Consider the following 16,730-nt stretch of genomic DNA (forward strand, 5'->3'; position numbering starts at 1 on the left):
TGTTGCCTCGCAATCGAATGTTGTTCCCAGATCGTGTAAAACATCGATTGGGAGAAACTAGTTTGAACCGGTTGCAATTAAACGACGAAAAAGTTTGTGTTGTAACGTTTTTCCGTTTATGTTTCATTTATCGTATATTTTAATGGATAAAAATATTATTAAATAATTAATCGGTACAATTCACACATCATCTAGTCTCAAACTAAATAGACACAGTTTGATCGTGTAAAACTTCGATTGGGAAAAACTAGTTTGAACCGGTTGCAATTAAACGACTAAAAAGTTTGTTTAGCAAACGTTTTTCCTTTTTATGTTTCGTTTACCGTATATTTTAATGAATTAATATTTTAATTTAATACAAATGTTGTTAAATAATAACTCAGGAGAATTCACACACCGTCATCTAGTCTCAAGCTAAACAGAGCTTGTGTTATGGACACTGATATAAATACTTAAATACCCTTTTTAGTATCATATTGACGGCCTCAGTGGTCTACTGGTTTAGCACAACGTTTTAATTCTGATGGTCGTGGGTTCGATTTTCGAACATTTGTATTCATGAGTGTGATTTATTGTATCGGTCTGGGTGTTTTCTATGTATATTATGTATGTATTTACAAAAAAAAAAGAATTTATATCAGTTGTCTAGTCAAAACACAAGTTCAGCTTACTGTGAGACTAGATGGCACTGTGTTAATTATTCAGGGTTATTTATTATTAATAATAAGAAACTTTTGTGTTGCTCTTTTAAATAAATATTGATTTGCTTATATTTAATTAACAACAAGGATTAGGCATGCAACAATCAACATAGAAACCGCTACGCACTTAATCTATGAATTTTAAGTTAGATATTTTCTAAAAAAAAACATTATTATCATTTATAAATTCTTCAATTTTATAATAAGCTTTTTTACAAAGAAAACATTTTATGACACATTTGATTTTTTTCTGGCAAATTGACTACAGACTCTGGGAGTTTGTTGTAAAACCTTATGCAATTTCCATAAAACGAATTACTGACTTTCATCAAACGGCACTTAGGTAAAACTAGGTTTGTTGACATTACGTAAGCTTTTATTAGTGTAATCACCTACTTCTTTAAAACTGTTAATGTTTTTCCTGGCATACATAATATTTTCGTAGATGTATTGAGAAGCATCGGTGAGGATATTTGATTCTTTGAAACATTCACGCAAAGACTCCCTGGGATCCATACCGTAAATGAAGCGGATGGCCCTCTTTTGCAAGATAAATACTGTATTTATATCAGCTGCTTTGCCCCATAATAAAATACCGAATGACATAATGCTATGAAAATAGCTAAAATACACGAGTTTAGCCGTTGCCACGTCTGTTAATTGTCTAATTCTTCTTACCGCATAAGCGGCAGAACTAAGTCTATTTGCCAATTTAGAAATATGAGCACCCCATACATACATAACTTACATTATAACTACTTTTTTTTCTCTCAACAGTGATAGCTACAGCTCACAACATCACCTTCTTGGAGGTACCCAAGTACGGGGACCCGTACCGGGATGCGAACCTCAACTGCCACTACATCAATGAGAAGGACGACCCTGATTTGCACTCAGTCAAGTGGTATAGAGGCAACCACGAGATATTCCGGTACACGCCTGGACAACAGGTGGGTACAAAAGAATCTAGTTTGTAGTTATTTTTTTTATTGGGTTGTTTGGGCTATTGTCAGGTGCTAGGACCTGTAGCACTGCGACCTACATAGATCTATTGTGTTCGCCCTTTTACAGAGTTCGCTACCTAGACCCGTCAGGGACGAGAATTGAAGGATATTCTTAGGTGCGATGGTTTTTATCTCCTCGGGAAAGAGTGTAAACTTTCCAAAGGAGATATTTCGTTTATGCATGAATGGGCTGCAACCACATAGGATGCGTAGTGGCGTTTCTTCTTCATTTTGGCAAATTCTGCAGAGTTTTGTCATGCATAGGCCTAGTTTAGTCATATGTTTTTTTAATTTGTAGTGTCCTGTGAGGGCCCTAGTCATCATGCATATGTTATTTTTACTCAATAGCAGTAGTGAAAAGTTAGTTAGTAGTTAACTAGTGCTATTAACCAGAAAATGACTAATGGTAACTCAAATCGCCGGAGCCAGAAGAAGAGAAAAATAAACTGTCGTGTGCGGTGTTCTTGGTTTGTTGTCGGTGTTTCTATCGGCAGAAAGTCAACCTGAAATTTGAAGTATGTGAAACGTTTGGCCATTTAAATAAATATTTAACATTAGAGAACAAGATATAGTACAGAATTAACACTAATAATTATTTAATTTATTGCCAAAATAACACAAATAACAAAATTTACAAATAAAACACAAAAGAAGAAATAAAAAAAATAACATACAAAGTTGGCAATTGGAGCTGCCTCAGCAATTGATAATATAAGTACAACCTTAATGAGGTGCACCTATACGCTGTTTTCAGGCAGCCCCCACAAATCATTAAAAAAACCAACATGCGGGTTTTATAACTGTATATATATAATATCTGTATTTGTCTGCAGCCTCCAACCAGAAGCTTCAACAGCACAGCAGGTGGTGTCACCAGGGGCTCCTGCAATCAGCACAGCTGCGCCATCAGCGTAGTGCTGCCGAAGACCATCAACACGAGGATATCCTTCACCTGCGAAGTGTCTACAGAGGGTCCCAGGTTCGCAGTTGTCAAGCAAACCAAGAATTTGACGGTTGCAGGTAAACCAAGATAAGAATGAACTCAGTAATCTTTTACTAAAACGTATATATTTAAAAAAATGGTAAAAGAAGAACGTTAAAGTAAAAAATATGTGTATAAAAACAAGCTAGTACAAAATAATTATAAAAAAAGTGATCTGTCGGCAACAATACTTATATTTTATACAGACTAGTTGTTCCCGCGACTTGGTCCGCGTAGAATTTAACTTTATTTATCTAAAATATAAGATTTTTTCTAAAATAAAAGTATCCTAAGTTATTCCTTATTACATCAGCTACCTGCCAAAAAAAGTCCCGTAAAATCGATCCACCCATTTCAGAGATTAGCCGGAACAAACAGACCGACAGACAAAAATTGTAAAAAATCTTATTTTGGTGTATGTACCGTATTTATATTCATATGCATGTAGTAAAAGATGTATTTCAATATTACAAACAGACATTCCAATTTTATTTATATGTTATATAATATGTCATTGCTATTTGATGCCATATGATGTTCAATAAACAATTTCTTTCTTTCTATGTACACAAATATGATAATTTGTGAATTTGTATCTACAAAGTATTCTGTGTACACAACATTATTCAGCCACTTACAATATTCTTATTGAATACTGAAATACTTAAACGGTTGCTATCTAACATTTTAGATGTATTCAGAAACTTCTTTTTTCTTTTTTATTATTTGGTAGCTTAAAATCACAATAGCATGTTTGCTCCGTCTTAGCTTCAAGTTAATTATATTTTATACCAGCTGTGCCCGAGGTTTCACTAGTATGTATTCACATACTTAAACTTAAATTGTAAGTAAGAATAAATTATTTAAAAGAGCAACACACAAGTTTCTTGCTTGTTCTTCTTGTGATGAGACAGCATTCCGAATGAGCGGTAGATAAAAAAAAATGTTATGACTATTCAAAAGTGCTTCAATGTAAGTTTATTTGAATAAATGATTTTCTATTCTATTCTATTCTATTTCTATTCTATGAAATATATAGTGTATATGTTATTCTGATGTATAAGCTATATCACTATATGTTAAAGCCAACATTGTAGCCGTAGTTTTGGCTAATTGTGTTGAACTGGCATTATGATTTTTATTATTTGTATACCTTCAAGTTAGTCGATATTATTATGTACTTTTAATACTGCTTCTAATTGTCCACGGCTAGTTGTTATCCTAAATTTATTCTTTGTATAAACCAAAAGGCGAAATTAAATGTATTGTTCAACTGTGCATCACAGTTTGTTATTGACAAATTCCAGTCTGTAAAGTTTAATCAAAATCCGTTTAGTAGTTTTTGCGTAAAACGACTTGCGAAAAACTGAAGAATAAAGAACACAAAATTTTAATAAGCATTGTTCTGTATTCCATTACGAGTACGTGGATAACAATAATTAGTCCTTAGACAATTATTATATTATAAGTAATAATAATAATTATATCCCTAGACAATTTAAATTCAAATTCAAAATTCAAATTCAAATTCAAAATATATTTCTTCACACAGCGCCATCTAGTCCCAAGCTAAGCAGAGCTTGTGTGTACTGTCTAGTATATATAATATATATATATATATATATATATATACGCCCCGGCTTCGCATGGGTGTACAAGTTTTATATATATAAACGTTCATCTAGAATCATCTCTATCTCTTAAAAAAAACCGCTTCATAATCCGTTGCGTAGTTTTAAAGATTTAAGCATACATACCTATCCGTCCCTATGTATGCTTAAATCTTTAAGACAGCGACAGCGCGTTTGTTTTATACAAACACATCTACACAAATAAACATACTCATGCATATTTGCACTGTGAGAGGAATCGAACCCGCGACTATCTTAAGTAAAGCGGTGGACTACATCGCTGTACCACCGAGGTCGTCAAATCGGTTTCTCAATAATAGTTTTTTTTGTATACCTTTCATGCAGATACAGGTATCAGTTATACGTATTTACTAGTAAATAAAAAAAAAACTATATAGTAATGTAGTTATATTATTCTCGCAGTGACACTAAAAGAAGACCCGGTTATATCCGGAATGCCCGGTAGCGTACAGTTTGGTGAAGAGGTACCACTCAACTGTACCACTGCCCCGGCTATGCCTCCAGCCAACATCATGTGGTACATCGACGGAAAAGCTGAAAGAGTGAGTTATATTATATTCATTCATTCATTCATTCAATATTCATTCATTCATTCATAATTTAAGAGCCGCGCTCTTGTAGGTCGAGCTCTTGTCATTTTCCACGATCTTCCATCAATCTCTTTAGTTGTTGATACGATTCGACTCCATCTTTTTCCTTATCTGCTTGATGTAGCTGTCTTGGTCTTCCCCTTCCTCTCTTTCCTTCTATTTTTCCTTCGATAATATTGTCCATAAGTTCATGATGTCTTATCAAAGGCCCCAACATTTTCCCCGCCTATTCTCAATAATGTTTATGATCTGTCTCTTTTCTTTAACTTTGCTGTGCTTCTTCGCTTCTTATTTTATCTTTCCATGCTTCACCAATCACCACACACCACATTTCACAAGCTTCCAAAACACGACTCCATCTTTTTCCTTATCTGCTTGATGTAGCTGTGTCTTGGTCTTCCCCTTCCTCTCTTTCCTTCTATTTTTCCTTCGATAATATTATCCATAAGTTCGTAGTATCTTATCAAATGCCCCAACATTTTCCCCGCCTATTCTCAATAATGTTTATGATCTGTCTCTTTTCTTTAACTTTGCTGTGCTTCATTGTTTCTTATTTTATCTTTCCATGCTTCACCAACACCACAATTCACAAGCTTCAAAAACACGACTCCATCTTTTTTCTTATCTGCTTGATGCAGTTGTGTCTTGGTCTTCCCCTTCCTCTCTTTCCTTCTATTTTTCCTTCGATAATATTATCCATAAGTTAGTGGTGTCTTATGAAATGCCCCAACATTTTCCGCCGCCTATTCTCAATAATGTTTATGATCTGTCTGATTTCTTTAACTTTGCTGTGCTCCTTCGTTTCTTTTCTTTCTTTTTATCTTTCCATGCTTCACCAACATCACATTTCACAAGCTTCCAAATTGTCCTTTTGAATTAATTTATATATATAAACATAAAATAGGTTTTTCTGTTTATCAACGTTCAGACAGGATTAAGTAAATAGAACAGACATTCAGATAAAGTTACATTTAATCACTTTTAAAATACTCATACTATTTTTTTCAATATACCACTCATTCGGATAGCTGTCTCATCCACAGAGGACAATAAGAAACTTGCGTGTTACGCTTTTAAATAATTGACTTCACATATCAATTAGCCAATTAACACAACCAACTGGTTGAGTGACTAAATAAGAGTAAATCAGTTGTAGTGATAAGAGCAGAGCAGTCTCGACAACGTTCGTCTTCAGCACTCGTTCTCGATTGTGACCCCCTCCGATCGATCCCCCGTCCAATTCAAACGGGGATCGAAATTACGACGGCCTGAGCCGAGGTTCGAACCCCTAGTGGTGCCCTCAGACTAAAGTCGTATCCGTCAGGCAGGAGTTGTCCTTCAGCCGCTCCATAAGTCCTTCCATGGGTTTGGAGTGCCATCTGCACTTGCCCCTAACGTCCGGTGAAGCTGTAAAGGCCAGCTGCGGCCAACAGCATTAGAGTAGTCCGAAAAAAAAATCGATTGTGGTGGATAAGCCGTCATCCGTTACCATCCTCATGATACAGTTTACGTATATAGACTAAAGTTACCACTTACCATCCAGTCGTCAGCTTATAAAGAATTTAAAATAAAATCCTATTTTAAAAACCATCCTTTTTATAACCATCTCTATTACTGAATATATGAACCAAAATGTAATTATATTATAATTATGATTTTTAAACATATTATGTTATTATGACGTATTGTTATCTTCATTACATATCATCGCCCTCGCTGTCTGTCCGTCCCTATCTATGCTTAAATCTTTAAAACTACGCAATGGATTTTGAAACGTTTTTTTTAATAGATAGAGTGATTGAATAGAAAGGTTTATATATATATATATAATACATGTACACCCGTGCGACGCCGGGGCGAGTAGCTAGTTAGTTATATTGTGTATTTAATTAATGTAATTTATGAATATAATTGTAATTAAATTCTAATTTTATAATTATCATTATTGCATATTACAACTAGCCTTATAAGTTTGTTACATTGGTTAATAAGCTTAATATAAAAAATATAATAAGAAATCTTTCCTATATCATGAAATATTGTTATAAACAACCAGTTGGCTAGCCAATAAGATTAATAGAACCTTTCCAAACAGAGGGAGCCGTGGATGGTGAACTATACTCAAGTCTCACACCCTGATCAATTTGGACTCCGCTCGAGTTGGCGATCTCTCAGGTTGAGAGTGAACACTCCGAGAGGTTACATGGCGGTGCGGTGCGAGGCCACCCAGCCAATATGGCCACCGTATGTGAGATCAACAAATGCGACGCTGGTGATCGCAAGATCACCACACTTGTCTATGTTCACCGCTTCTGGTAAGTTTTTTTTTAACAATTACCACAGTGTTACCACAGTGTTACCTTATTCCTTACTAATATTATAAATGCGAAAGTAACTCTGTCCGTCTCGCTTTCACACTAAAACTACTGCACCGATTTAAATAAAATTTGGTATACAGATAGTCTAGACCCTGAGAAAGGACATAGGCTACTTTTTAATGCGAAAGGGTTATAAGGGGTTGAAAGGGAGATAAAACGTTCTATGAAAGTAAAGTCATTTTTTAAAGCCAGAAGTTTGAAACTTATTTATTAACCTTTTGATTATCAATATGACTTTCAAAATTGGTACGAATTTTACCCTTAAGGAGGTAAAATAAAACAGGGGATGAAATAGAAATTCCACATTCGTCCTCTATTCCTTGCAAATGAAGTTGCGGGCAAAGCTAATTTATAATAAGTTTTTACAAATAATTTATAAAACATTTAAATCTCTTTTCTGGCAGATTGAGAACCTGCTGGCAATTTGTTGTAAAACCTTGAGCAATAAGTAAAAATATCTATCTTCATAGAAACAAAAAATATAGTAATAGAAAGTCGTTAAGATTTTGCTATAACAATAATAATAATAATCTCAAGACAATTCACACATCTAGACCCAAGTTAAGTTAGCTAAAGCTTGTGTTATGGGTACTAGATAACTGATACAAATACATAAATATTTTTTTTCGTAAATACATATATATTATATACATAGAAAACACCCAGACCGATACAAACAATCATACTCATGAATTCTAATGTTCGTGCGAGGAATCGAACCCGTGGCCGTCGGAAGTAAGTCGGTGTGCTAAACCGGTAGACCATAGAGGCCGTCCATTACTGACTGTACACCACCAAATTCTATCACCTCATCTCTGGGCTCATTATTTGGAAAATTTACAACTAGAAAATTAAATACATTTTCGGTATTTGTTTTCGTTACAGTTAATTAAGGAAACGGGCATTCCATAATTAACATCTTTAATTAAATCTAGGGAGCGTCGTGGTTTATTGGTATACCTCGATTTATAGACATCATGGGCCGTGAGTTTGAATCTCGTCGGCATAAAAAAAATATTGTGTAAGTTTATCTTTGTATTAAAATGTGAAGCAAAAACTTTGTACCCTTTTTTTATGAAAATTGCGCAAACGGAGGAGTGTAGAATTTTGCACACTTATAGTTTACTAGCAAATGTTGTTTTGCTTTAAAATAAAAATTTAGGGGTGGACTGCCCCTAACATTTATGAAAAATAGATGTTGGCCGATTATCAGACCTACTCAATATGCTCACAAAATTTCATGAGAATCGGTCAAGCCGTTTCGGAGGAGTATGGGAACGAAAACTGTGACACGAGAATTTTATATATAAGATATAAAGATGGAGAGTAAAATGCACACAAAGCACACACTACCAAGCATTTGATACATACACACACGCATATATAATAAAGTATATATGATAGAATCTTAATAATTGTTCAAACTTATAATTTAAGTTATGGCTGAATTTCGACCATTGTGCGACAACTAGTATTGCAACTAACTCTACTAAAGTAACTCTGGTAATAGAGATACCGATAACAGACCAAATTAAACCTAGATAAGGCAACCTGTCTCAATACTTACACAGCAATTTTTTTCATAACAATTTCTTATAAACCAATCTGTTTGATTACATAAGAAGGCCATACATACATGAAAGTCATGGGACCAATTCCGACGACTGTATAAAGCTAGTTCGGTTAAATATTATATACAATTTTATATAGAGCTGGCTATAAAAAGAGTTGAAAGACTGGCTGTGGAAAGAGATTCTGACCAAATAAAAAAAAAATTACATCGTTTTAGCTTTAAAAATTACGAATTTCCATACAAACTTTCATTTCCCCTTACAACCATTTTTTGCGTTAACAAGTAGTCTATGTACTTTCTTAGGGTCTGGACTATCTGTGAACCAAATATCATTTAAATCGGTTCAGTAGTTTTAGCGTGAAAGAGACATACAGACAGAGTTACCTTCGCATTTAAAATATTAGTAACGATAATAATAATGGTAATAACACTGGACAATTCACACAGCGCCATCTAGTCCCAAGCTAAGCAGAGCTTGTGTAATGGACACTAATGATATTGTGGATACTAGACAACTGATAGAAACATTGAAATACATACACAACATACATAAAAAACACCCAGACCAGTACAATCATCATACTTATGAAAACTATTGCGGGTGAGTGATACTATGTTGTCGGTCGAGACGATGTATATAACAGATTATAATAAACTGACAATATGTACATAGAAATAATGATCTTATATACTACATAACAATAGGAAAATGTAAGGTGGGGTGACACAGTTTAGACACGGCAGTGCTTAGTAGACAATATTGAATTTGTCTTACTAGGCATTATTAAATGCAATTAGTATTTTGATATATCTAGGTGACTGTGTCCCATAAAAACAAATATTTATATCGTGCAACGAATCGAACACGTAACCATTGGAAGAAGGCCCTATGCTAATCCGTTACACTACCGAGGCACCGATTGCAGTTGAATTGTAAAATTTCTTCTTTACGAAAACTGTACCCTATCCCAACTGGAATATAACTTATTTTCTCTTTTCAGGCACCAACCCAGCAGTTTTCGAGGTATCGGCTCTCCTGACATCCGTCATATTACATATATTTTCTAAATACAGTGCCTTGAGTGAGATGTAATACAAGTAAGTCACTAACTGTGAGTAGTGGATAGGTAGATATCAATTCACCATCGTTTGTGGTCGCACGCCAAGGAAAATTATACAATAATCTCCATAATTTAAAACTGAAATTGGAGTCACCTAATTTTTTATTAGATGATGGAATGATGTTGATGATAACGGCGTATGCTGACGGGGTACTAGGGGAACATGATGGTACCAGAGTAAATTTTGTCAGGTTTAATCTCAAGACAATGAGTAGTTAGTAAATTGTTTTGGCAATTAACACTTTATTTATTGACACATAATTGATGACACATATCGAAGTATGCTGGCGAGATACTAGGAGAAAATGATGATATCAGAGTCAATTTTGTCAGTTAGTTAGCCATACATCTCAAGAAAATGAATAAGACAATTTTTTATTGTATGATGGAATGATATTTACCGTAACGGTATACGCTAGCGGGGTACCAGGGGAAAATGATTGTGTCAGAGTAAATTTTGTCAGGGCAGTTAGCGATATGAAATGAACTAAAAAAATAAATAAAATCATCAGTCATCTCTTTTTATTGTATGATGGAATGATATAACTTACCCTAATGGTATATGCTAGCGGGATACCAAGGGAGAATGATAGTGTCAGAGTAAATTTTGTCAGATCATTTAGCCATATGTAAAATTTCAAGAAAATGAATAGTCACTCTTTTATTGGATGATGAAATGAAGCCATCTACGCTAACAGATATATATTGGCAGGGACCAGGTCAACATGTTGGTATAAGAGTAAATTTTCAGGGCAGATAGCGATATAACAATATCTACAAAATAAATGACAAATAAATTAGTAATTACCTATTTCATTGGATGGAAGGAAGTATTTTACGCTAACTACGTAGGTATATGCTGTCGGGGGACTAGGGAAACATGAGAGTATTAGAGTAAATCTTGTCAGACTACTCAGAAGTATGTAATGAACTCACGAATTCATGAATGACTATGACGGTTCCTTGGAGGATCAAATGAAGGTTGACCTGCCACTCCCTATTACTAACAATCCCCCATTTTAATTCGGTTGATTAGTTTAATTTCTAAATAACGCTGATACAGCTTGTAATTACAAAATTTATTACACGCCAAATCATAACATGTTCGACATGTAAATTTATATTTCCGAACATGTACTTCCGGCAACAACCTTCTTTGAAACAGAAATAAACATTATTCATGTGTTCTATAAATATCCAAACAAGTAGCAAAAGTTAATCAAAGTTCTAGAGAAAACGAAATTACGAACTTGATATTTTGTCCCTTTCTAATGTTTATATGACTAATAATAAACAGGATAATTCTTATTTATTATAAGTCTTTTTTAGGATAATCTCGAATTCCATTTATAAATTTCTAAATATAAACGTTATTAGCATTGTAAAACATAATTATTAACATAATTACTACGTAATTATTTCTATTGTGATTCAGTTAGGCCTGTACTGTTATTTTAATTAAAATAATAATAAAAAGAGAGATATAGCTGTCTCATAGCCATTTGTTTTGTGCTCTAATGGCGCTTTCACTAATGCTGTACGCTGACAGTACGATGATAGTGTTCTTTAAGTCATTTGGTCCACGACGAGAAATTATAGCAATGATGGTACATTGTTGTAATTCGTCGTTATGAACCAAAGGATTCAAGGATTTCAAAGGAAACACGTGGAGTCTGACCTCCATCTGTTTCTCCCTTGAAACCATCATGATAAATTCCTGGTGAATTATTCACGATAGATTAGTGTCACTAACTGACTTGACATGTTCATTTTATCATTTTCCACTAGTGCTTGTAATTCTGGTAATAATCATTGCTGACGATCTCCATTGCCCATATTTATTTGTTATTACGGGTATATGACGGACGTCGTTTAAATACATGTTATGTACATATAAATTCTCGAAATGACAGCAGAAACCGTATCAAAATCCACTGCGTTGTTTAGAAGAAGTAAGCAGAGAAACAGATAGTCTACAGATAAAAACTGCGAATTTGTTTTCCACTATTTATAGGTAGATATATTGAACGAATGGTAATATGAATTTATATCTGGAAAGCTTACTAACGGGAAAAGATGTTAAAAACCAAAATATACCTCGCATAGAATTCCCAGTAGTAAAGAAACCATATTTTGTTTCAAACGTAAAAGGAATACCTCTAGAATATTACTATAAAATACCTTTTCTGGCGTGCGATCCACCAGCATTGCTGTATCGGATGTCCATCATAATATATATATTTTATACTGCAATGTGTACAAAGTCTAAATTTTGCTTTGTCACATGCAGTGCTTAGGGATTTTATCCTTTAAAATGAAGACATTGAATGTACTTTGGTATATACGTGTTGTATATATTATATAAATGTACGATATATATACTTTGTAATATATAATGAAAGAGAAAATTGCTCAAAGATATTTATTTTATTTTCTTATTTTAGTATTTACGACTAGAAAGGATTACTAATAAATTTATAGTGTCGTAGAGTGAGAAAAAAGTTAAGAGGGAGAAAAAGTGAAGACGTAAAATCAATTTCGGATTGACGAGATTTGTCAATTGTCTGTATTTGTAGAAAAAATCTATTAAGTTTACTCGTAAACTTTTAGAAAGTAACTTAACAAAGATTCGTAAAATAATTGTAAATATTACCCTAAAATATTTTTCTTACTAAAAAGTCTCTATGTACTTCTCGGCATAGTTAAACAATAATATACTGATTCAATTATATATTCTATCTAGACTCTACGAACATTTCTTTATTACAATTAGTTAAACTTTAATAAATGGGTACTTTCTTGACATCTATACAAAAATGTCTGAATTTTTGTTGTTGGCAATTGTTTCTGACTTTTTTCTTGCTCTACGTATAGAATTTAATTTAATTTAACGTGTGGATGATACAGCAATGTAGCGATGTATGTAAGATTGTCTAAAGTACCTATTATATTATGATTAAATAAATTATTCTATAAATAGCAAGCACTGAATTTCGATGTTTTATGTCACGAAAATTTGTAATTATATTTACATATGTTGAGGGGGCTGAAACTAAATTAACGATAGATAAGACGAGTCTTATTAATAAATGATTATAATTATAGTTTTTTTACAAAATTATATAATTAATATACTTTTTATTGTTTAAATTGATCATTAAAAGAGACGTGGTCGCTAACTATGGGCCCCATCAACAAGCTCAGAGTCACTCAGAGGGCAATGGAGAGGGCTATGCTCGGAGTTTCTCTGCGTGATCGAATCAGAAATGAGGAGATCCGCAGAAGAACCAGAGTGACCGACATAGCCCGAAGTTGGGGCCGTAAAGTCCTCGTGTGACGACCACGGACCGGAAGACGCAGCGTGGGAAGCAAGGTGGACAGACGATCTGGTCAAGATCGCTGGAAGGCATTGGATGCGAGCAGGGCAGGACCGATCGTCGTGGAGATCTTTGGGGGAGGCCTATGTGCAGCAGTGGATGTCTTCCGGGCTGCGATGATGATGATGATGATAATCATTAAAATACAACTTCGTGGCATACCACGGATTCACCGTATGGCTGCCGGGTCTTTTTTGTGGCAGAGAGGGAAACTCCGAGCAGTTCCCGGGACTTGGGATCCGGGTGTGTAGGTTTAAGGTGCCCCTTGTACGTCAACACTCACCTTCACCGCTCGTGTTTCTCTCCCTGCCCAGACAAGTCTCGTAGGAACCTTCTAGAGCAGCTATAAATGCTCGTACTAGTATAGAATTGATACTACTTGATAAAAACTACAGAAACACAAAGTTATCTTGTTCATTTACTGGAGATAAATAATAGAAGAATATGTCTTATTGATATAGAAAACGTTATTTAATTTAATTTCCATATATTCATAAAACTGTATGTAATATTTGTTCACAAATATATTTCTGTAACAAAAAGTTATCTTTGATAAAATCAACGATGAAGTTTTGCTATTCAGATCTATAATAACTTTAATTTAAGAATTTTTCATATTATAGTAATTTATTAATAAGACTATCGATTTAAAAACATTGTATTATAAATCTAAAATGGTAACATAAAATTGTTGTTATAATTACGTGTTATATAGGATACGATGTATTTGTTATTTGTTTTACAATTTAATTTTTCGCAACGAATTTAATAAAATATACTTATTGCAATAAAGCTACAGATTTTATAATTTTTAACGATAAATAATGAAATTGTAAAAATAATGAATAATATCGACAAAAATTAAAATCTGTAACTAATATTAGATTATTATTTAATTCACTATTATAATTATTTAATTTTGAATAATTATGATTATTACGCTAGCTTATAAATATTTTATAGCATAATGGCTCGATCTCATAATGTATCCATGCGTATAAATATAATGATAATAATAATCAATTTATTTTACACAGAATCAAATGATATATTAAAAAAAAAACTTTAATGAATGATAAATCATATAAACACCTAATTTCTCTTAAAAGAATTATAAATAAGTGACTGATAATATTAATTAATAACTATTATTTGAACGATAAATAAGTAACAATATCAGGAGCTCATAAATTATAACAGTATCATGATAAGACCTTTATATAATATGTACAAAATAACGAATTACATATATAATTTTTTAGTATTATTTCCTTGGACAATTCACACAGCGTCATCCAGTCCCAAGATAAACAGAGCTTGTGTTATAAGTACTAGACAACTGATATAAATACCTATTTTTTGTACATACATAGTATACATAGCAAACACTAAGACCAATACAAATAATAATTATCACGAATACACATGTTTGTACCAAGCGAGGAATCGAACCCGGAAATAAAGCCGTATGCTAAACCGCTAGACCACCGAGGCCTTCTAATACAAACTCAAAAGAGACAGCGATCCAACTATTTGCTATTAACCACATACATACACATCATAACATCTAACAACTCTGTTGTGGACTCCTAGGTTACAGGTTCGGCTAGTGCGGATTCTAATAATCAGCTCAGTTATATATGTACACATTTATATATTTATATGCGTGGATAAAATTTTTTAATCACATAGGTACGTCACTAATATCGTGCCGTATTCTTCTCTATGCATTTAAACTCGTGTAAATTGTAAATATAAAGCAAAATAGGTAGTCAAAATGTCTAAATTATAGAAATGAGAATCTATCGGTCGAATCCATTCTATGTTATAATATTTAGTAATAAGGAGACAAAGTTCTTTCTACATTTGTTATTTCGCTTGAATTCACATTATCGTTTTCCTGCACTGCAAAGATGGGTCAATATATATTGGCTTCGAGTCGTAAACGCCTACAATAATCGTAAAGCATCAAACTTGGCTACCAGCGCTGCTAGCCGGATGGAATGGAGGGAAATATAGAAAACGATCAGATCTGATATAATCTGTTTCCATCCTTTTCTCTAGTACTCAAAATGGTAATGAAGGAGAGAGAAAATGAGATGTTATCATGTCGGCTTATATACACTATTATCCTAGTTTCATATGTAGATCGCAGTGCTTATACAGTAAATATCAACAATATTTACGATTCTATTACAAAAAATAATAATATACTGCTGTGCTTGGATAAATAGGAATATTCACATTCGATTTGCTTCACATTTCTATTACATTTATAAGTGTTATATATTAATATGAAGAATTTAACAAATCGATTTCCAAGTCTAAATGATTGTTTAAAAGTTTCTTGCTCGTTCTTCTTGTGGTAAATCTGCATATCGAATGACTTTTTACTTTGTTTACATATATATATATTTGTAATATTACTCGTTGAAGCTGAGGGCTCAAGCTGCCAAAAGCAATACAATTAATAGAAGAGTATAATAAAATATTTATTAAAAACTGGACCATAAATTAAATTAATATTATTCCCATTCTATTTTTGTGGCAATAACTAACAATAGTTTTAACTATTGTACTGTTTGTCTTCCTAATTAACGGCACTCACTGTTCTCACTCGCCGTTCATAGCTTAATGCATGCATGACGCCAGCCGTGTGCGATAGAGACGACATAATGCTGTCTTCTCTTTCCTGGTTGTATTACAATTGGGTTTAAATATTTTTTTTAATAATCTCAATAAAGTTAAATAAATAAACGTGACAAATGAATTAATGAAAAATTAATAGTAACCAAGTCAATATTAATAAAAAATATAGTAGTATATAAAATAATTACATAATTAAATAACTGTAAAAAATAGGAGTAATCAATAAATATTGAAATTATTGGGATTATTATGTAATAATAGTACAAATAAATGAATTTAATTTAATAAAATGTCTCCTAATTACTGATATTAATTAAATAAAATAATATAATTATGTTAATCCTATTTAATTTATTCTATTTATTAAAAGTCCACTCTGTAAAAATGGTCAATTTCGAGCACTATCAAAATGTTCTGTGATACATGTGTTTATTAGTTCATATATTGCATTATATAAATTATATGTAATATATATATATATATATAAAATTGTCATTGGATGTCTCGTTCTTAATGGCGATAATAAACGTATTTAATGACTGTATTGCTTATTAATTAATTAATGATTTATTTTAATACCCTATTATGAGTTTTAATACGATGAAGAGAAAAGATTTGACTCTTTTCTCCGGAATGAGTTATGAAAAAAAAAATTGTTTAATTAAAAAAAACATACATATAATAAAAAGCTTTATTTACAGAT

The 16,730-nt window shown here is 32.8% G+C and overlaps 1 pseudogene; it reads left to right on the top strand.

Annotated features, from left to right (window-relative positions):
* Nucleotides 1-1,450: 1,450 nt before the first annotated feature.
* Nucleotides 1,451-10,249, top strand: LOC131846342 (uncharacterized; annotated as a pseudogene).
* The last annotated feature ends 6,481 nt before the right edge of the window (nucleotides 10,250-16,730 follow it).

Source organism: Achroia grisella, unplaced genomic scaffold (assembly GCF_030625045.1).
Source record: "Achroia grisella isolate CSIRO2021 unplaced genomic scaffold, CSIRO_AGI_Agris_v1 utg509, whole genome shotgun sequence".
In the NCBI taxonomy this organism is placed as follows: domain Eukaryota; kingdom Metazoa; phylum Arthropoda; class Insecta; order Lepidoptera; family Pyralidae; genus Achroia; species Achroia grisella.